At 40.3% G+C, this 23,505-nt stretch overlaps 1 protein-coding gene across 7 annotated transcripts in view; it reads left to right on the top strand.

The window, feature by feature from the left end:
• OSBPL3 (oxysterol binding protein like 3) overlaps nt 1-23,505 on the top strand; it is a 177,611-nt gene that overhangs the window by 37,693 nt on the left and 116,413 nt on the right. Inside the window, exon 2 of one of the 7 annotated variants that reach the window (XM_049093721.1) lies at nt 3,369-3,504. The exons of the other annotated variants lie outside the window; for them this stretch is intronic. The gene's annotated coding sequence lies outside the window, so the exon portion shown is untranslated. The remainder of the gene's footprint in view (nt 1-3,368; nt 3,505-23,505) is intronic. 7 annotated transcript variants of the gene reach the window in all.

The raw sequence follows: 23,505 nt of genomic DNA, 5'->3' as shown, positions 1-23,505 counted from the left end.
TGCCCCTTCCCCTAGCTCATGCTCGCTGTCTCTCTCTCTCTCTCTCTCTCTCATTGCTTTCTCTCAAATAAATAAATAAATAAAATCTTAAAGAAAAAAGGAAAAGCATTCCACAAAATGATGTGTTATGTTTCAAGTAAGTAAAGATATTATGTTAGATTAGATACTTCTTCCATTAGGTAGTAATGTGGACAAGAGGGAGGCAGTGTCAAAAGTTAAGAAAGCATAAAAAAGAAGCTTAACATGGAGGAAAAGTATCTGTTACCTCTAATTTTATTTCTTTCTGCAATTTGAGAACAGATTGCATCTCTTGATTTTCATGGTGGGAGCACTTGCACGCCTCTCATGGGATGTAGAGGCTGTAAGAGCTCAACTTGACAGCTGATGTCCTGGGCAGTGAGAAGTCACTGCAGGCATCTGCAAGGAGGAGTGATGTGATCAGAGAGATGCTCTAGGTGGATGGGCTTGGTAAGTGTGTATGGAATGGTTTGAATGGGGAGCACCCTGCGATCGGCAAGCCGGGTAGGAGCTGTTGTAGGCAAAAAGCGGTAATTTCTGCCTAAGCCTGGCAGGTGGCAGTGGGATCAGAAAAAAGGGAAATGCTGGAAACAGAAACTTTAAGAAATCTCTTAAATGCAATTTTCTTATTTCATTCCTGAAGGGTGTTTTAAATTGGTAGAAGGAAAGACCTTATTAGGAGGAGTTGTCTGATAATAGACCGAGTTTTCTAGGATTTTCCCAGGGCTCAGGGCCACCTTTAATTTATATATATATAGATTTTCTCTATCTATATTTATATTATATCTATATCATCTATATCTATATTTATCTATATCTAAAGGTTATCTGCCTGAGACTATTGTGCAGGCTAGTAGAGTTCTTCTTAAGAAATTTTTGGATTCCACAAGTGTTCATAAATGAGAAGAAATGCGAAGAGTGGTTTTGGGTGGTGTCAGCTCCCACTCTGTAGCCATCTCCTGACTTCCTTGCAGCTTCTGGCTTGTGCCCTTCTGGGGGATGAATCTGGCATCCGCATTCACTGTGCCCCATGTCCTTGATATCAGTGACCTTCCTTTCCATCCTACCTCACAACCCCTCCTCCCCCAATCACACCTGAGGACCCTGGCTTCTGAGTTACCTTTCCCTCTGCTAGAGTGCCCTCTTTGTCATCTGCTTCTTTCCCTCTGCTAGTTTGCCCACTTTGTCATCTGCTTCTTGCACTAAATCTGTTCTTCAGACTCTGAATTTATTTCCTTGATATCCACCCTGTTTTCTGTCTGTCTCTGGCCTTTACTTCCCCTCCACCTTCACTTTTTCCCTGGTGCGCCTGGGCAGTGTGGTCAATGACTTTGATGATCTGTCACCGAGGATCTTCCGCAGAAGTACTTATCATCTCTTTTTCCACCTCTGAATCAACCCCACAGCCTCTTCAATCTCTGTACTCACTCTGTAACTGATCACTGACTCCCTAACAAATGTATGGTCTTAAGGTTAACAGAACCCTTGGTGCTACTTGAAATCTTTTTGCTGATCCAAAGTTTGTACTCTTTCCCATTTTCTGGAGCAGCTATTCCAAACCTTTATTATTCTCTTCAGGGAGGCAACTTTCTTCCACCACCTCATTCTCAGCATTTGAACTTGTCCTTGTCTTATCCAGAAGCAGAGGTCAATGAGAAGTGATTCATCCAACTTGATGCACAGCCCTCGGAGTTGTTGATGTTTCCCCTTCTCAGTGATGGAACTGTGTCTGTCATTCCATTCTAAATCCCATGTCCCAAGGCCTCCTGAGGCTATCTTGCCTGTCTATAACTTTTGATACTGTTGATTATTTTATCAATTAGTATGGTTTGGGCGGAAATTACAGAAAACCCAAACACAAGAGGCTTAAATTAGAGGCTACATAGGGATGCCTGGGTGGCTCAGTCTGTTAAGGACTCTTGATTTCTCAGGTGATGATCTGAGGGTCATCAAATGGAGCCCACCTCTGCTCTGCCCTAGGTATGGAGCCTGCTTAAGATTCTCTCTCTCCCTCTGCTCTCTGCCCCTCCCAGCTTGTGCGTGGGTACTCGTTCTCTCTCTGTCTCTGTCTCTCTCTCTCTCTGTCTCTCTCATCTCTGAGAGACATCTACATAAAAGAAGTCTGGAAGTAAGACAGTTCCAGATTAGCTTAATTTAATGGCTTGATAGGGTCTTTAAGACGGGGTTTCTTTAGTCTTTCCTCCCTGCCATTCCCATTCATAGCATGTTAGTTAGCTGTATTTCCTCTTCTTTTTTTTTTTTAAGTTTTTATTTATTTATTCATGAGAGACATAGAGAGAGAAAGAGAGAGACAGAGAGAGAGAGAGAGGCAGAGACACAGGCAGAGGGAGAAGCAGGCTCCATGCAGGGAGCCTGACATGGGATTCAATCCCAGGTCTCCAGGATCAGGCCCTGAGCTAAAGGCAGCGCTAAACTGATGGGCCACCCGGGCTGCCCTGTATTTCCTCTTCAAACTGACCCTGGACCCCCACTGGCCAGGATTGCACCGCATGCCTTTGCCTAAGCCAATCAATGGCAGGGTGATGGGATTTCCTGATAGATTTGGAATGATCTAGGTTTCTAGCCTGGCGTTGGGGAGGGGCTCAGGCTCCTCTCAAGCACATAAGTTGACAGTAGCCGAACAAAACTGGAATTTTATTACCAACAAAGAAGCTTGGTAGAGTGGCTACTGAAGACGTCGTTACTAGAAGCTTATACACCTGCTTCCTCAGTCCTCAAAGACTTTGCTACTTTTGAGTTAAAAACACTGATTATCTTCCTTCTTGAATATTCTCTTTCTATATGTTGATTCCCTTCATTGATCTTTCTTCCTGTTAAATCTTTTCTTTCCTTTTGCAGTCACCTCACCATGCTTTTTCTTGATCAGTGGTTTTTCCAGAGTTTAGTCATTCCCATGATTATAATTTATAGCTCCAAGATGACAGTTCCTAAATCTGGATCTCTACATTGACCTCTTATCGTTTGAACTCCGTATCCTTTCTTCTTGTCTGTTCTTATGTTCTGTATCTTCATTAATCATATCATTTACTTATGGCAAAGAATTTTGCCTCCCATTGGACACTTTCTCATTAGTAACAGAATCCTTTTTTCTTCCTAGGCACCTTACCTAAAAAATACAAACACAAACAACGCAACAAAACCTCATTATCTAATCTTCTTAGCAGCTAAGTATGGCCACAGGACTAAGAGCTGGCCATTGAGTCTTACTAGAAGTCTTTCCTGGGACTTCCAGGAAGGCTAAAAAAAAGCAGCTCTCTCGCTGAGAGATAATGATCTTTTTGCCCAAATCTCTTTCCTTTTTCTGGCCTTCCAATTTGAATCATGACTAGAGTTTCAGACGCCATCTTTGACCCTCCAGTGACCTTGCAGATGAAGTTTGGGATAAAAGGATGCTGGGCTCTTTGTAACCACAGAACTGCCTGCCATAACAGCTTTGGAATGCCTTCTGGATTTTTTTCATGGGAAGTAAGTCCTTGTTTATTTAGGCCACCATTTGTGTGTGTATGTGTGTGTTTTCGTGAGTGTGTATGTACATTGCAGCTAAATGTAATTGCTGACAGGTATTTCTATGCTTGTTACCCAAGCAGCACACCCCATAGTTTTTCTTCCTCTCCCTCACTAAACATATTCTAATTCGTGGATTATCCTTTGGAAATAGCCCTAGGCCCTGGAAACATAATATAAAACCAGGACAAGAGTATCCATTCTACACTCACAGATTTGTTAAAATTAAACAGTTTAACTATACCAAGTGTGGGTAAGCACATGTAGAATGGAAAATCCTCTTTCGCCTATGGGAATATCATTTGGAACAACCACTTCAGAGAATAATTTGGCAAGAAATAGTTTGGTTTAAGATGTTCAAACCTTATGAGTCCATAAACCAGCAGTTCTATTTCCAAATATGTAAAAGTCTCATATACACGTATTAGGAGGTAGGTATGCTCTGTTCCCCACTCTGTTGTTTGTTAGAACAAAAAATTGGAATGAACTTCAATGTTCATGAACAAGATATGGATGAGTGATTGTGTATTCAATCAACTAAATTCTCTAGAGCTTAAAATGAAAAACCTAGAACTACATGGGTTGTGATAGGTAAATCTCAAGAATAATGTTGAACAAAAAGAGTCAAATTGTGGGGTATATACAGCCTGATGCCATTTATATAGTTGGAAAAAGTACAAGTCAAATTTATTCATTAGTATCCTTCTCTGTTATACCTGCTGTTTCTGCCCCTATTTGATTCTCATCATTTTTCACCCAGTACACTGGTAAGAGCTCAGTAATTTATCTTTTTTTCAATTCTCTCCATCCCAGTTCACTTTAAACACTGCCACCAGTCCAGTGTTCTGCTTAAAAATTCTTGGGTTTTCTACCACATATGAGATAATGCAGTCCAGGGGTACCTGGGTGGCTCTGTTGGTTAAGTGTCCAATTTTTTTTAATCTCAGCTCAGGTCTTAGTCTCAGAATTGTGAGTTCAAGCCCCATGTTGGGCTCCAAGCTGGGTGTGGAGCCGACTTAGGAAAAAAAAAAAAAGATAATGAAGACCAAAATTCTAGTATGATATTTAAAATTGTTTCTAGAATCATCTCCCTTCAAATATTCCCTGTCCTATAGGTTCCTGTCATCCAGCAGGTCCTTGGAGTTCCTGTGTCTATAGCAGTTTCTCTGACTAGAATGACTCTCTCCTCTTTCCTCATTCCTTTCCACTTGGTGGAAGCCCAAATAGAAGTTTTCAAGGCCCAGATCCAGAGTCATCCTTTGGCTAGAATACTTCCACCTTCTTGCTCCTAGACAAAATTGATGTTTTACTCTGCTGTCTGACTTTCTTCTTGCTGGTGGTGTAAGAGCTTGGCATGTTGTATTGCAGTTTTGATCTTGTTAAGAGGGAGATATTTGTCTTCTGCATTTTGAGGTCCCTAGAGTCCTTTTGCATATTTAGCCTGCAGTCTGTGATGATTGAAGGTTGTATCAAAAGAATGTAGTGGGTTTTTTGTTTTTTGTTTTGTAAATTGTGAGAGGAAGAGTTAGCCCTAAATAGTCTATATTCAGTGTCTCAGCTTCCTTTGGAAAATTCACACATTTTCTAACACACCGGGCTTCAGGAGGAAGGCCTTTTCAAGTTCATATTTTACTAGAACTGGTAGCCTGAGGCCCATTCATTATAAAGTTGATTGACATTGCTTTTTAGGGGAGTGATAAAAAGGATTGTATTGGAGTTATAAAAGTTAACTTTTCAACCAGAAGAAACCTAAGAATGAATTAAGTGGTGATTTAAAAAAAAAAAGATTCCCTCTTTGAGAATGTATGTGCTTTTGTTGTTGTTGTTGTTTTGGGATTTCTTTTTCTGGGCATACTGGGATATATAATTATACAAAAATAAGATCCTCTTCTAATGACTGTTTTATAACTTCTTTAAACTTAGTCTTTTTGGAATATTTGTCCATGTCAATGAATAGAGCTTCATCATCATTCTTTTTAAATACAGACATAAATTATATTCTAAATTGCATAAATGTTAAGTGTACAGCATAACCATCACCCAGATCAAGATAGAGAACATGTACTAGTACTGCAAAAGGCTCCATTTTAGTTCCTTTGTGGTGATGGAACAGTTCTGTCTTAGTTGTGGTGGGTACCCGAAAATATATGTGATAAAATTTTGTAGAACTATATACAATGCACGTACATGCACACAAAATGAGTGCATGTAAAAGCTGGTGAAATCAGAATAGACTCTAGTCTAGCTAATTGTATTGTGCCAATGGTAATTTCCTGATTTTGGCTAATTACATGTAAGATAGTACCATTGGTGGGAGCTAGGTGAAGGACACACTGAACACTCTACACTGTTTTGGCAACTTCTTGTGATTCCATAATTATTTTTTTTAAGTTAATAAAAATCTTCATGCCTGTTTTATTATTTTACTGGAAGTCTTATAGGTTACTGTATAGATATATAATAGCTTATATAACCAATTCTCTATTCATTTTCTGGAGTTTTTACTCATAAACAGCTTTATGCTTGTATACAATGCAAGCAACCATGTATGTATTATTCAAGATGTCTTATCTTAAAAAAGAAAAAGCTACTACAGGGTTCTTGAAATCATTTTTCAATGACTACATGCAATTTTCAAGATCACGCATTACATAAAGTGAGACAAACCTGTGCAGTGGGGAAAATCAACTCTCCCAGGAAGAAGGCATTTCAGCAAAATTGTAATTTCTGGCTTTTCCATCTGCCTGAAGCCCAAGGAATAGAAGATCTAAATGAAAGTGCAGCCTAACTGAAACATAGGTCATTACATTGTTTTTTTAAGGGCGAACTGTTTCTAGAAGATTCTCTCAAAGGTAAGCTGTATGGTAAACTCAGTTTTACAGTCTTTATTTTAAGGATAAAGCCATCTGAGTAATTAAACTAAATTTTCCTGGTGTTCTTTTTATCCTGATTTTTTTTTTTTTCAAGTAAGCCCTATGCCCACTGTGAGGCTTGAACTCATGACCCCAAGATGAAGAGTTGCATGCTCTATGGGCTGAGGCAGTCAGACACCCCTGTTCATTCTGATTTTCAATCTGATTTTCAGAAGACCAGCCTGGACACAAGCTTATGGAAACCATCATGTACTTTTTGCTACTCCTGAGTGGCTGAGAGGGAAAAGATAGATATATTTTTGGCAAAGCACCTGTGAAATGAGGGTTGTTGTTTTCCATTTTGGCTCAGCAGATATCATATGCTCTAATAATTGATGAAGGTATTTTTTGTTGTTGCTGTTTTTTGACAATTGTTTTCATTTCACCTCTATTATTGGCAATTTTTTTCTTGATCCCAGGAACTCAGTAATTTGTCATTAACTCACATACATGAAAGGAATATAATGAAAAGATTATTGCTTCTCCAGCAAAGACTCACACTTGTTGGTGAGATCAGTGTTGAGCATGCTGTGGTTATCTAACTAATATTTGAATAAAAAAAGCATTGAGGTCATTGATATTGATGATTTTCACGGGACCTTCATTGAAGTTGTGAAATTTATCTTTTCACCTGTAAAAAAACTGCTCTCACATGACCATATTTCCCATGACTTCTAAACTCTTACTTTCAACTCCAGCTGAGAAAATTGACTTTCTCTCCCAGTCCCATTTTAGCGCAGTTACACATATGGCCTGCCTTTTCTCATCAGCTTCATCACATTCTGTCTCTTCCTTCTTATAAACTTTGCTTTTCTCGTTTTATCCACAGAGCTATTTCTAGACTAAACCACTGTAATGCCAGTGAATCTTTGTGTTTATTGTTTTACCCTTTCAATTTAGGCTGTATGTAACTCTTGTATGTATCTTTGCATAGGTATATTTGACTCCCTCTTTGGCTGGAATACGAAATTCTGATAGCAAAAGCAGATAGTGATTAACTTTGTGAATTACCCATCTGTTTATTTGTCTAATAACTAATTACGTAAATGTTGACTTCAGAAGAGAACTGGAGCATATGCAAATACTTGCCTCAACTGGAATTTAAGGTAGATTAATTATGGAAAAGCAAATTTTCTTTTTCTTTGCACGCTTAAGTTTAAGCATGCTTAAACTTTTGCTCAACTCTTAGTTTTCCTTGGGAACAGGAGTGTGATCAGAAATATCATTAATGACCTAAGTGTTCTATGTTGTGGGGTTATTCAAGTTTGGGTTTTTATTTTATTTTTATTTTTTTTATTAAAAAAAATTTTTTTTTGTAAATTTTATTTATTTATGATAGTCACACACACACACAGAGAGAGAGAGAGAGAGAGAGAGGCAGAGACATAGGCAGAGGGAGAAGCAGGCTCCATGCACCGGGAGCCCGACGTGGCATTCGATCCCGGGTCTCTAGGATCGCGCCCTGGGCCAAAGGCAGGCGCTAAACCGCTGTGCCACCCAGGGATCCCAAGTTTGGGTTTTTAGACTGGCCTATGAATGTCGATCTCTTTACAGTTTTCTGAGTATTTTTGTTCTTCTTTACATGTTCTGCTTCTTTTAAACTATTCCTCGACATAAGATAGTTACGCACATAAAATTCATTTAGCAAATTTTGGGACTAAATCAGAGCCTTTGAGAGAGAAGACATTCTCAAGAGCTTTTGTTTACATGGTTGCTTTTTACCTTTATGGGTCTGTTGCATTTGAACTCTAGGACAGTGTTAATAAATTGTCAGGCTGAATTACCTCATATTTGACTTCCTTTTTGGGAGTTTGCAGGTGATACTAATGATCTTTCTCTCCTTGAAAATGTGTAATGAATGTCCTCTGTATTCTTCATTGTAACCTTGGGCCGTGAAACCCCCTCTCAGCTGGGCCCCAGTTCTGCAGGCCTGTGCCTGCTTGGCCTGTTATTACTCCATGAATCATTGCTGGCCTTATTAAACTATTTTGGGCTGCAGGCTTTCCATTCTCCTCCTGTGAACCGTGAAGATTGGAGCTGCTGCAGCAGCATAGGCCCAGCGTGGAATCTGAATGTGAAGGAAAGAAGTTTCACTGGTTTGGAATATAGCATTCTACCTCAGAGAACAGTAAGGTGTCTGCCCTCTAAGACCCCTTTGTGTCGTGAAATGTTTTTGTTTTAAAAAGTGATTCCCCCCACCACCACCAAAAAAAAAAGTGATCCCAGGGGCAGCCCAGGTGGCTCTGGGATTTAGCGGTGCCTTCAGCCCAGGGTCTGATCCTGGAGTCCTGGGATCAAGTCCCACATCAGGCTCCCAGCATGGAGCCTGCTTCTCCCTCTGCTGTGTCTCTGCCTCTCTTTGTCTCTGTGTGTCTCATGAAAAAATAAATAAAATCTTAAAAAAAAAAAGTGATCCCAGAAAGTTCATGTCTAGCATTTAAAATGCTTGGATATAATTTAGTCTCCTGACCACTCCCCAATTTTCTTTTATTTTCTTAAGCATATCCATGATCCTGGTTGGTATTGGTGGTCTAGCTCTTGTGTACTAACCTGTCTCAGGTCCCTAGGCCCACAGTGTGCACCTTGGCTTGGAAAGGCAGCACAGTACAGTGGAGAATAAGGTGGTCTCCAGTCAGACAGACCTACATTCAGATCCCCAAGATGGCGGGCAAAGGACATGACTTCTTTAAGGTTAAATAGGAAATGTGTGGCCAACCTCACAGGGTGATATAAGGATTAAGATGAGACATGTAACCACTAAGTAATGGGAAAACAGGCCACTGGTTAGAATTAGTCACTAGAGAAGGTTCTTTGGCCTTCGTTAAGACGTTATAATTTGTGTAGTCTCCAGGTTTCATTTTAAAAATCAGTCACTGAGACTCAAAGAGGTTGTGCTTGCCTGATGACACATAGCTGTACACAGAAGAGTGAGGATGAAAACCCAAATTTTCTAACTCCTAGTCCAGTGTTTTTCCTTATATCACATAACTTCCCCGTGTGTTGCTGGCTCAAGGCCAGATTTGAACTATTCTTAACCTAGTTGATGGAGGTATTTATTCATTAGAAAATACTTTTCATATGCTGTTTCATACCTCCCTTTGTTTCCTTGACATTTAAAAAAATACAGAGATGGAGAGCATGCTTGTTTCCTAGTGCTGCTGTCACAAAACTAAATTGTTGAGTTTTGTGGCTTCAAATGATACAGATCGATTCACTTACAGTACTAGAGGTCAGAAGTCTAAAATCAGCTTGTCAACAGGGCTGTGTTCCTTCTGGAGGTTCTTGTGGAAAATCTACTTATTTGCTTTCTCCAACTTTTCCAGACCACCTGCATCTTTGGCCCATGGTCCCATGTCACATCTTATTTTCCATCATCACATCTCATCATATTGCAGGCTACTCACAGATTGCCTGCCTCTCTCTTATAAGGACTCTGTCCTCGCATTGGCCCTACATGGATAATCCTGGACGACCTCCCCATCTCCAGAGCTGTACTTTAATCATGTCTCTAAAGTCCATTTTGCCGTATAAGGTAACATTCACTGATTCCAGGGATCAGGCTGTGGGTATATTTGGGGGTTGTTATTTTATTTGCCACAGACACCTGCCTTACAAGCCAGAGTTCTCAAATTATCCTTCTTTTTCACTTATATTTCTGAATGTCTCAAAATTAAATCACATCAGTTTGTTCCCATACATTTTTCTAGCCATTTACTCTCCTCCCTCTGTGCCCCATAATGAATTCCTCCTTTTAGAATAAAACTATTCTAGAAATGGAAGGCGCTGACATCACCCACTCAAATGACTATTCATGCTTGTTGTCTGACTCTCATGTTGAAGGGGCAATGATTAGGGAATGGATGTTGGGGAGCATCCCTATAGCTCACTTTCTACTTCTGAACATACACTTCATAAGTGAATATTCAATAATTTTTGGAATTTAAAAAAGCATCTTTGTGGGAAAAATTAGGGAGGGTAACAAAACATGAGAGATTCCTAACTCTGGGAAATGAACAAGGGGTAGAGGAAGGGGAGGTGGGCAGGGGTTGGGGTAACCTGGTGATGGGCACTGAGGGGGGCACTTGATGGGATGAGCACTGGGTGTTATACTATATGTTGGCAAATCGAACTTCAATAAAAAAAAATATATATTAAAAAATAAAACAGTCATACACTCAAAACATAAAAACATAAAAGAGCATAAGAAATAAAAATAAAAAATCATCTTCAGATTCTACTGTGTATTATATTGGGGGTTTGGATTAGGAGAGGTTTGCTTTCCTCTTTTTTGGATACAGATTCGATTCGAATTATTGGCAGCAGAAAGCACACTGACAAATTTATTTAATCAGGGGCACTTCATTTAAGCCCGGGGTCCCTAAACCCTTCAAGGCTCCACAGAGGGCCTTTCACGGAGCTGAACCACGTGGGGCTCTGCAAAGCCTTAGGATTGTTTTTCTGGAAAGATTGCATCCTAACTTTCATTAGACTTTTAAAGAGGTTAGTGACCCAGGAAAGGTTAATGATCAACTGAACTGATGGCAGGTGGATTATTTTCCTTTTCACCTCGATGGGTAAAAGGCCTTTGGAAGTATACTGTATAAATATATATTTTTTAAATAAATGATGTGACCTTTTTTTAGCTGCAACTCAACTTTCTCATTCATATTGAAATAGACCTCCCACTGAAGCCCGTGTCTTTTTTGCTGTCAGCAATAAAGGGTTTATTCTGTCTCTGCTGGCATATTCTGAGATATCTTTAGAACAAACAAGATATGGGAAACCTTTGTTAAGTGTAATCTGAATCTTGGATAGGCAATCTCTAATTTGTTTGCTGAGATGGGAATTGAAGGTAAAAAGTGTTGTGTTCTTCCCACTATATCTCCCTGAACACGATGTTTTATTTGCAATTTTTTTCTTTTAGTACATATTTCTTCGGACTGAAAACTCATTTCTTTTAGTGTTTTGCCATGCATTTTCCCCTCATCTTTGATCACTGTTTATCCTTTCTTCCAACTCCTTAAGTTTCCTCATAAAGAATGTATGACATTTTCCTGCTTTTATCATTAACTCTGTCTTCACCTTCGCTTTAGCCTTACCTTGCCTTATGGAAACACAAAAGATGAGAACTAACTTTTGGAATTTGCTTGATTTCTCTAAGTTGCTAGATATATGAAGCTTCACAATAGATAGTAAAGAAAAATTGTTGTACATAAGGTTAAATGGCCAATGAATCCAATGATTTGCTAATTGAGTCACAAAATGCAATTTAAAGCTTAGTGTGTAAAACTTCAGTGATCAAAGGTGATTATTTGTATTTTTTGAATCAGAAAGGTTTTAAAAAGCAATTTGGAAATTAATCTCAGAGGACTATGAAAGGGAATTCAGGAAGGTTAACTGATTTAGCAAACCAGCTTTGTAGCACCAGGCAAAAGATGGAGCCTTACATTGAATGCAATCTCCTCTCTGATGAATTCTTATTCCTTTTTTTTTTTAATGTGTGATATTTTGAAGATAATTATTCCTTTGGCATTGGGATGGATACAAGTTCTCTTTGAAAACTTTGGGACATTGGGCTTCTGGGTGGCTCAGTGGTTTAGCATCTGCTTTTGGCTCAGATCGTGATCCCAGGGTCCTGGGATCAAGTCCCACATCGGGTTCCCCACAACCTGTGTCTCTGCCTCTCTCTGTGTTTCTCTCATGAATAAGTAAATAAAATCTTTAAAAAAAACCTATGGGACATTATGCAAAAATAATACTTAACTATTATGAAAGGAATATATTGCTTTTGATAAAACTAATTTATGCTCGTTTTTATTTAGAACAAGAATTTAAGTCTCATTTAGCCTGACTTAACTGTTTTAGAGTTAGGGGTAAGAACGAGGTCAGGGTAGATAGTTTTTACGGCATTTATGCAACTATTTAGTGACAAAGTTGGTGATAAAATTCAAGATTCCAGAAACTAACCCAGTGATCTTTTATTATATCATATTGCCAGTGTTCTATAGGAGGAGGAAAAGCTTGAATGATGAAGGAAACACATTTCATACCTTGTAGATGAAACCACAGTGAGGTATACCTGTACCCACCAGCATGATTAAAATTTTAAAAACTGACAATAGCGGGACACTTAGGTGGCTCAGCAGTTGATCATCTGCCTTCCGCTCAGGTCATGATTTGGAGTCCCGGGATCGAGTCCCAGGATCGAGTCCTGCATTGGGCTTCTCACGGGAAGCCTGCTTTTCCCTCTGCCTATGTCTCTGCCTCTCTCTGTGTGTGTCTCTCATGAATAAGTAAATAAAATCTAAAAAAAAAAAGAAGACTGACAATACCAAGTGTTGACTAGGATGTGGAGCAACTGGAGAGGTCAGGAGACACGGCTGGTGAGTAGAGAAAGACACAGCTACTTTGGAGAGCAGTTTGGCAGTTTCTGATATTAAACACATTTACCCTATGGCTTAACAGTTCTGCTCCTGTACATTTGCCCAAGAGAAAGGCCTATATCTGAATGTCATTACAGCTTTATTATAAAAACTAAAAGCTGGAAATAGTTCATATGTTCCTCAATTGATGAACAGATAACTTGTGGTATATTTATGCAATGGAATACTACTCAGCAATGAAGGGATTGCCGATACTCTGTGGCTGAAACTCAAAAACAGGTTGAAAGGAAGAAACAGACACAAAAAGAGCATATTCTGCACAATTCTATTTATCTGAAGCTCTAGAACAGACAAAACTAATTGATAGTGTTGGAAATCAGAGGGGCAAGTGAGTAAGAGTTGACTGCAGGAGGTCACTTTTTGGTGAGGAAAGTGTTGTATATGTTGCTTGAGGTGGTGTAAATTCATTTGTCCAAACTCATCCAACTTTACACCTAACAGGGGTAGTATATAAATTATACTTCAATATAATCAAATTTTTAAAAAATAAGAAACAGGATCATGAAAAGCTAAAGTGTCAAACAGCAAAGCACACTTGGTATGAGGGATGAAATATTTTTACCATGCCATTCAATTTTCTGTGGTCCCATTTTGCCTCTCAAAATTGTGGTCCTTCTGTTATTGCCCCCTTGGCACTTGTCTGAGAACACAGATATAACTACAAGCGAGCATACCGTTGTGAAAAAAACTGAACAATCCGCCCATGCACATTTCCATGAGCAAGTGTCTTCTTTGCTTAAGGATATTTTGCCAACTTAAGCAGTAATCATGGGAATCATTTAGAGCTTCAGTTATTAATTCTTCTTTAGTTACCAAAATTTTACCAGCATCGCTATATATGCAAATAAAATAATACCCGGAGAAATGCCAAGTCCTTTTCTGTTCTCTAGGAGGAAGTTTAAAGGATTTGTAGACTGAGTAGGTTGAATTTATAGCCATATTCTCTGCTAAAAAATCTAAAAATAAAAATGTTGGCATCATAGTTGGTGTTCTGAGTCATATTTTAAATCCTGTAAGCCTATAGCTTAGCAAAATGCTATTCAGAAAACCTTAAACTGCATATATAATCTATCTTTGTCTTGCCAACTCTCCTGCCAGTTTCTTTCAGAGATTTCTTTCAGCAATGTCTAAGACTAGAATTGAAGTCATATGAGTCCCCTTGAAATGAATTCTAGACATAAGATGGAAGCAGCATTGCTTCTAACCAAGTCAGAGATAACCAAGACCTTTCCTTCTAGTGTGCTTGTGGATTATTAAGTAACTGTTAGAACCCAAGGCACGTTATGGAGAATTTTTTTTATTTTAGATTTTATTTATTTATTCATGAGGGACACAGGGAGAGAGAGAGGCAGAGACACAGGCAGAGGGAGAAGCAGGCTCCATGTAGGGAGCCCGACGTGGGACTGGATCCCAGGTCTCCAGGATCATGCCCTGGGTTGAAGGCAGCGCTAAACCGCTGAGTCCCCCCGGGCTGCCCAGGCACATTATGGAGAATTTAATTGAATAACAATTCAATTTTTGTTTATTCAAGATTTCTTTTGCTCAACAAAATAATGCCAGCAGTATTGTTTATCATACTTTTGGCTATATTACCTTTACATGATGCATTTATTAGTTCATTCACCGAAAATCTATTGAGTACCCATCACATGACAGGTATTTTGCTTGACAGCAGGATATAAAGAAGAAAAAGAATGATGTTTGTCCTCCAGGAGCTTACAGTTCAGAAATGAGATGGGCAAACAAATAACTTCATTGTGACAAATGTGATTGCCAGAATAAGGTATGTGCAAGGGCAGCCTGGCGTGCGCCAGCCTGGGAATGTTAAATTCATCTAGTCTAGCTTGTCATTTAAGGCCAATGTTTCCTTATTGATTTTCTGTCTGAATGATCTAGCCACTGACAAAAGGAGGCATTAAAATCCCCTGTTACTGTATTGCTGCCTATTTCTTCTTTTAGTCTGTTAGTATTTGTTTTATGTATGTAGGTGCCCCTATGCTGGGTACATAAATATTTATACATATTATATCTCTTGTTAGATTGACTTCTTTATCATTATATAATAACCTTCCTTGTCTCTTATTATAGTCTTTGCCTTAAAGTCTATTTTGCCTGATATAAGTATAGCTACTAAGTTTTCTTTTTATTTCCATTTGCATGGAATATCCTTTGCCATTCTTTCCCTTTCCATCTTTATGTGTCTTTACTTCTGAAGTGAGTCTTTTTAGATTATTCAGACACCCCGTGTCTTTGATTGGAGAATTTAGTTCATGTACATTTAAAGTGATTATTGATAAATGTGCACTTATTGGCATTTTATTAATTATTTTCTGTCTGTCTTGCAACCCTTTGTTTCCCTATTCTTCTCTTGTTTTCTTCCTTTGTTATTTGATGATTTTCTGTACTGGTCTGCTTAGATCCCCTTCTCTATATCTTTTGTGTTTCTGGAAATGTTAGGGCAGAAAGCCTCATTTGAACCACAACCTGGATGGTGGCTAATCTGTCATACTCACAACGAGGGCAGGGGGGTGGGCACAAAGGCTCAGAGACAGTTTATAGGGAACTGCTAGTGGTTTGGTGGTGTTGGAAGGTGAAATGTGAGGTGGAGGGCTATGGGAATTGAGGTTTGTATATAGTACAGAAGGCTTGAGACCTCCTCTTGTAAATTGGTAGTCCTCAATCCTGTGCATTTTAATCATCTAGAAAGCTTTTCTAAAAAAAAATGTTCACACTTAGATCCCAGGACCATTGAATTAGAATCTTCAGGAAGAGGACTTGAGCATTTTTAAAAAAAAATTTAAAATATTTTATTTATTTATTCATGAGAGGCACACACACACACAGAGGGAGAGGCAGAGACACAGGCAGAGGGAGAAGCAGGCTCCGTGCAGGGAACCCGACGTGGGACTCGATCCCGGGTCTCCAGGATCGCGCCCTGAGCCGAAGGTGGCGCTAAACCACTGAGTCACCCGGGCTGCCCGCATGTTTGGTTTTTCAAATGTCCACAGATGATTCTGATTTGCAGTTTATTATTTGTAGGTAATGAGTATCTACTGAAGAAATTTGAACAGGGGCACGACATGCCCTGACACGTTCAAACCACGTACTGGAGAGCTTTGTGAACTGGTGATCATCTTGTAAACACTGTTTCTGTGTTTCCCTCATTTCCCTCAACTCAACACCCAGAGGGTCATTGTTCTAGACATAAATAATAGGTTCCAGTTACCACTGCATACCGAGCCCTGTTAGAGGAGTTCACTTAGTCACTGCGTCCGTCCGCCTCTTCACCACACCACAGCAAACCAAAGACTGATAAGGTTTTACTCTATGGCTATTTAAGGATCATTTTAATCTAACAGAGTAAGTTTTATATCTAACTCCAGGTGTGCTACCCTGTCTTAAAAGTGATCCATGGGGGGGGGGGGGAGGGAGTGATCCATGGGAGCCAAAACAGTTATTCTACTCAACCTTTCCTGTATCACAAATATGGGTAAAATAAGGGCTGTGGGGTTGCACGTGTCACACCAGCCAGCTCTCTGCTCTAACCACAGTGAAGTGAAAAGGAGAAAGCCTGATTTAAACAGTTAATGGAACCACCTTTCTTCCTGCTTTTCTCCTCTTCTGTGTAACCCAGTGATGCTGTTTGCTATAAACAGTGACACTAAGAGTGAAATGTTCCCATGAGGACAAGAACTGCGGAATGCATCGTTAGCTCTAAGAAGCTATAGATTGCTCCTGCAGGAAAGTTTGCCTTTCTCAGGAATTGAACCTGAAAGAAAAGCCATCCTTGTAGAAATCATTAGAAACCTTTCAGTACTTCTCACTCCAAGCAGGCCTGCCTACTGGCCTCCTGGGGGGAAGAAAGTTTTTGTTATTAATTGAGAGGCTCACCAAGGAGAGGTGTGGAAAGTGTCCTGGGTTTTGGAATATTTAAGCTGAAATTGGGATATTACTTCTAGTCTTGAAAAGGCATCTGGCCACATATTCTAATAGGTGGGCATCCTTTTTAGTGTTCCAAGATCTAGACAACAAATAAGAAAGTCAGTATATAATCATAAATAAGTAAATAAGTAAATAATAAATAATAAAAATAAGTTATACTGACCTCCCCACCCTCCATCTACACATGCTTCTTGGGACGCATGTTGAAAGGAGTGGCTGAAGGGGGTTTGGTATTATAGCTGTAGGTCAGTGAAGAACCTACCAGGATAATTTTTCTTTCATCTCTTGGCTCTTTTTTTTTAATTAAAGATTTTATTTATTTATTCATGAGAGACACACACAGAGAGAGAGGCAGAGACACAGGCAGAGGGAGAAGCAGGCTCCATGCAGGAAGCCTGACATGGGACTCAATCCCGGGTCTCCAGGATCACACCCTGGGCTGAAGGCAGTGCTAAATCGCTGAGCCACCTGCCCCTCTTGGCTCCTTTTAATTAGACCTCATGCTTTTATATATGGTATTTAAAACATTGAACTCCGTGGTCATACCATTTATTTAGCAATCTTTAATAACGTTTTTTGAATGTTAAGTATATATATGTATAGGTCTACAGTGCTCTTATGTTGTAAAGACTCGAAAACATATATAAAAATGAGAAACTGCTATGCCTCCTCCCTTGTGCCCTTTGCGTCTATGTATGTACACACATAAAAAGAGGAATGAAAAGGGGAACATTAATGACAGCCAAATAGAGCTGATTTGTATTATTCCCTAAAGAAGAAAAAACAAGCAACCAGCCTGAGCCAGGACAAATCTGATTCCTGGTCAGAACCTCGAGTAGCACAGCTGTAGGTCTAAATATCCAGGGGGAGAGGGGACCTTGTTGGACATGGAACAGTCTCCTGACCGCTGGTAGGTTGGTGAGCCTCTCCCAGAGGCCTCGGGGCTGCAGATTAAGCTGGAGATCATTGATATCATTAAAACACAAATGGAATAGCTGGGGTGTCTGGGTGGCGCAGTTGGTTGAGCTCCTGACTCTTGATTTTGGCTGCAATGGTGATCTTGGGGTCATGGGATCTAGCCCCGCTTTGGGCTCCATGCTCCCCTATGGAGTCTGCTTAGGATTCTCTCTCTCCTGCCACTCCTCCTGCTTGCATTCTCTCTCTCTCAATAAATAAAATCTTTAAAAAATAATTTTTTTTTTTTTTTAATGGAAAAGGGACACCTGGGTGGCTCCGTGGTTGAACACCTGCCTTTGGCTCAGGGCTTGATCCCAGGGTCCTGGGATTGAGTCCTGCATTGGGCTCCCTGTTGGGAGCCTGCTTCTCTCTCTTTCTGTGTCTCTGCCTGTCTTTCTGTGTCTCTCATGAATAAATTTAAAAAAATCTTTTAAAAAATGGAATGGCTGCCTCAGAAAATTAGAAGCTGCCTATCAGTGTGTCTGCACTAGTTTAGCCCAGCCTTGTACAAGGGGGCAGGCATTGGGAAGAATGTGTAGTAAATAAATGTCCATGTGGCAGCATTGGCAAGAAATTTAACCTGGTTATTGGAATCAGTGGTTCTATGTAAGGATCCATAGAGGGACCATAGCAATAGAATAAATCACAGCTTGAGAATAACAAGTGGGAAATAAATTTGTAAAAAAAAAAGAGAGAGAGAGAGAATAACAAGTGGGAAATTGTGAGGGGATGGGCTCTTACTATTTTCCCCCTCTTATTTTAAGCGATTAAATATATTGTCTTGATTATATCCTCATAAAAGTATTGAAAATACATTAATAAGCACGGGGAGGGGGGAAGCCCCTTTTATTTGATACCCAAATGTAGTTCCCCATTGTCTCTTTGAGTGTTAACTATGATCTTTATTTTCAATATATATATTTTACATAGTTTCTGCACCTTTATATTTAGCATGTTTCTTTTAACATGAACAACTTACTGGTTACGTTCTTGGCAAATGATTTTAGAGGTAATATTATTCCTGATGTGAAATAATATATTCCAGACTTAGTTTGCTTAACTTTTCTCCTACCTTGGGCATTAAGGTTGTATTTACTTTTTTCCTATTATGATATAAGTAAAAGGGTAAGAGTATTTCATAACATTTGAATAACGATTGCTCAATAGGTTTCCCAAATATTTTGACTTATTTGTACTGTAATCAACAATATGCCTTAAAATTTGCCCATCTTTCCTCTCCTTGGATATTGATAACTAAAATTACTTTTCTGATTTCACATATGGAAAATAGTATGCAACTGGATCAGCTGAGGGAGGGTTATTTTAAAACATTTTTTTCAAAGATTTTATTTATTTATTCATGAGAGACACAGAGAGAGAAGTAGAGGCATAGGCAGAGGGAGAAGCAGACTTCCTGCAGTGAGCCCAGGACCCCAGGATCGTGACCTGAGCCAAAGGCACATGCTCAACCACTGAGCCACCCAGGTGCCCCCTGAGGGAGGGATTTGTTGGATGGATGCAGGGGTCGTGCCCAGGGCAGGCAGCAGGAAGCACAGCGGAAAGGTGGTAGGGCCTCAGACATGGCAGCGATGCACCCAAATCTACATCCCCCCACCTGACTGCCTACCCCACTAGGCCTCTGCATCTGAGTTGTCTCTGTGTGCCTCTTATGTTGCCCGGGGCTGTGCCTTAGCTTGTGTGTGTGTGTGTGTGTGTGTGTGTGTGTGTGGTCTGCCTATCTTTCTTCTGTGTTCTATTTGCATTTCTCTTTGTTTCTGTTTGGCCTGTGTCTCTCTGTCTCCCAGCCCCTCTCCTTCTGCCCACCCTGCCATCTCTGTCTCTTTGCTTTCCCTGCACATGGTTCACAACAGCACCCCAGGCAGTCCCACATGTCTCCAAGTTCTGTGTCTGCCTTCCAAACTCTGGACAGAGAGAATCATGTTGGGCCCGGTCAGTCAGTGCAGTGGCTGCCCTTGGTTTGGGTCACTCCAGTGGCCAGGGGTGGACTGGTGCTTGGAGAGAAGGGTGCTGTGAAGAGGAGCCCCTCTTATAGGTGCCTATAGTGAGACTGTGTAGAGTCCTGACCCTCCCCTGCTCCCCTCCTCACCCCATCATGATGAGCTCTTCTCTGCAGAGACGATTCAACAAGTTTGCCTTGTGTTATCTGAGGATCTATTAAAGAAAGAGGATTAGTCAGAACCTCTCTTGACAGTTTCCATCAGTTGTGATAGATTACCTACCTGGTAGGATGAGATTGGTGTCCCCGAAACAAAGAAGAATTTGCTGGGTCAGCCCCGTCTCCGACGCTGCGTGGGTGTGCAGGGTAGGCAGGTGAGGTCTACTGCACAGTATCTCTGATGGCTGTACTTACAGGTTTGCTTTTTTCTTTTTTCTGCTCCTAAACTGTAAAGCTCACTCTGTATTCAGAATTACCCCAGTGGTTTTCTACAAGGAGGCCGATTCATCATCACTTTCACCCAGGAAGCTCCGGGTCAGTGCCAGCATTGGCAGGTGGTGGTGGGTGTGGAGGAGACAGACAGATCCTTGACCTGAAAACCTGAAGCAGGGTTGGAGGGGGATTAGCACAAATAGCAGGGTTCACAGCAAGGCTGAGTCAGAACCAGGTGGTCAGGCTAGAATGAGGTCGGGCTGGAGAATGGGGGCTGGGGCGGCAGCTCAGGGTAAGTGAGAGGAGAGTGGGGAGGTGGTTAGAGGTCTACAGAGGGTGGCCTGAGTTATTACGCACTACCCAGTTCTCATGTGGGGTCGCTGTAATGATCAATCTCATAATGCATCCTATTTCTTCAGTTGTTCAATGAGTGATACACATTTGCGAAACACATTCTAAAGGCACCAAGGGGATCCATTGAAAACTTAACTTCCCTCCCATCTTGGCCACTCAGCCACACAATTCCCTGGGTGAGAATAGTTCTGTGGTTGAGGAGATTGAGGCACTGAGACTCAGCTCTCTCAAGGTCACACTGTGGCAAGTGCGGGCCTGCCTTTCTACCATCTGAGTTTGTGCTGTACCCACTGCATCCCATTGCTTCCCGTTGGAATTCCTTATAACATAGTCCAGACACTGCAGCTTTTAAGGATAGTTATTATTATTTTTAAAATGTTCTATTTTTCACCTGCATGATATCTTTTCTAGGGCCAGGCCAAACCTGTTAGTCCCTAACACAGTGTACAGAAGTTATTCTAGGGTATTTAAAAAATAAACTATATGCACAATAGTAATGATGTTAAGGGTACAGAGAGTCCATAGATGTCTTTGAGGTGCTTGCTCTGGGCAGCCTTTTGCTAGGTGTAGGACATAGTTGTAATGAAGAATGGAATCTGCATTGACTGTAGAAACATTTGAGAAGTTGCTGAAAATCACTACTTTCCACATATCTTCTTTACAAAATACATTTTTTAAAACTCAGCAATTTGGGGGCACCTGGCTGGATCACTCAGTTAAGAGTCCAACTGTTGATTTCAGCTCAGTTCATGATCTCAGGGTTGTGAGAATGAGTCCTGTATTGGGCTTCACGCTCAGTGCGGAGTCTGCTTGTCCCTTTCCCTCCCTTTGCTTGCACTCTCTCAATCTTTCTCTCTCTCTTTCTCTCCAATCAAAAATTCAGTAATGTGACTTTCTATAGGACTGTTACAATTCAACAAAGGTTAAAAAAAATCTTACAATGTGAATTCTTTGATTTGCTTTCATTTCCGGATAAGCAGACATTTACTGAAATTAGAACTTCAGAGGGGAACCTGGGTGGCTCAATTGATTAAATGTCTGACTCTTGATTTTGTTCAGGTCATGATCTCACGGTCATGAGATCAAACCCTATGTTGGGCGCCTCAGTGTGTATGGAGCCTGCTTAAGATTCTCTCTCTCCCTCTGCCCTCCCTGCCCCAACCACCTCCTGTTCACATGTGTGTTCTCTTTCTCAAAAAAATCCTGCAAAACCAAAATCAAAAAACCAAAAACTTTGGGAGAGTAGAGAAAAACCACAGACTTTCTCAACCTTAGAGGTCCTTGTGAAGAAGGATTCTTATGTCTGAATAGGAGTAGAAAGGAATTCCCACTGTGAAGCATGGCCTTGATGTGTCCACCAGTTGAGAATAGCTGGGGAATAATGGGACGAGAGAGTTCCCATCCTATTTCCTGATGCTACAATTGGGGTGCTGCCACTCTGAGCTACATTCTGAAGAGGACATGGAAGGTATTTTCCCCCTATAAGTGCCACCGTCTTTCTACTTTAAGTGCATTGTCTACTTGTCTCTGGACTAGCTTGAGTACATGATCACAAGCTAAGAGATTTTTGTGGAAGAATGTTTTGAGTTTGAAACAGCTGATTTAAAATTACCTTTTAGAACATAACCTCTCAAAAGTTGGAATTATCTGTACTTGCTCAATTTTATCCTGCTCTTTTACTACAGATGGTGGAATTCAGGCTTTTCATTAGCTTGAGGTGTTCTTTTGACTAGTGATGGGTTGGCTTGTGTGAACATGTGTGCGCACATATCTATTTTAACCTACATGGCGATATTTCTGAGAATTAAAGTTGTAGTAAATTTTTTTTTAAATGTGGATTTGAGTCATTGCTAAATGTAAAGCAGGAGTAAAGATCAAAGACCAACTGACTGTTTCAGAGCTTGAAAGTCATTTTAACATCATATCCAGATTTGGTTTTCAATCATTCTGTGAGGGTTTTAATTAGACCCTATTGCTTGTAACTAGGCCCTCGGTGATGGAAGCTGTTATTGCCTACCAACATAAAAGAATGCCTTTGAGATCTTGGAGGGAGGACCTTTTGTTTCATTTCTAGGTATGATTGTCAGCAACCTCTCAAATGAGAAGGAGTGTCCATGATCTATTCATTCATGATTTCTAGGATGACTAATGTGACAGGCGGGGTTGATACATCTTGTGATTTGTATTGGTGCTTCCATGTGTTGAAGTTGACTTTGACCTTTGACTTGACTATTTCATTCTTTCCTTTCCATAGCACATATAGATTGAAAGACTTTATCAGTAGATTGATCTAGATGTAGGCTTCCATGTCGATATTATATTGTTGTTTTTAAAGATTTATTTATTTATTAGAGAGAGAGAGAGAGTGGGCATGTGCATGCACATGAGCAGGAGGGGCAAAGGGAGAGAATTTCAAGCAGATTCCACAGTGAGTGTGGAACCCTACTAGGGGCTTGATCCTATGACCAAGATCATGACCTGGGCCAAAGCCAAAGTGGTCACTCGACCAACTGTGCCACCTAGATGCCCCTGCTCATTTGTTTTTAATTGAATATGCTGTCTTAAAGCATTTTCAGAACACAGAAGAGTTCTTTTTTGAATCTGAGGACTAGATTCCAGGGTCATATATCTGATTTAACCAAAGTAGATTTACCTCATGCCAGTGGTTTTTGCGGGGGAAGATGGATAACTATCTGAGTCTATTTGATTCAGAGATTATTTTTAGGAGGGGAGGATGTTTTTTATTGATATGTAATTTCACATACCACAAAATTTACCCTTTAAAATGTGTAAGTCAGTGGTTTTTTTTGTTTTGTTTTGTTTTGGTTTGGTTTTTTTTTTTAGTACAGTCACAAAATTGTGTGACCATCACTATCATCTAATTCTGGCACGTTGTTTCTTTCTCCCTGAAAGGAATACCATTCTTCCCCATTTTGCCTACTTTGAGGCCCTGGCAAACATTCCT

Source organism: Canis lupus, chromosome 14 (assembly GCF_003254725.2).
Source record: "Canis lupus dingo isolate Sandy chromosome 14, ASM325472v2, whole genome shotgun sequence".
Lineage (NCBI taxonomy): Eukaryota > Metazoa > Chordata > Mammalia > Carnivora > Canidae > Canis > Canis lupus.
This window is presented reverse-complemented; position numbering and strand designations above follow the sequence as displayed.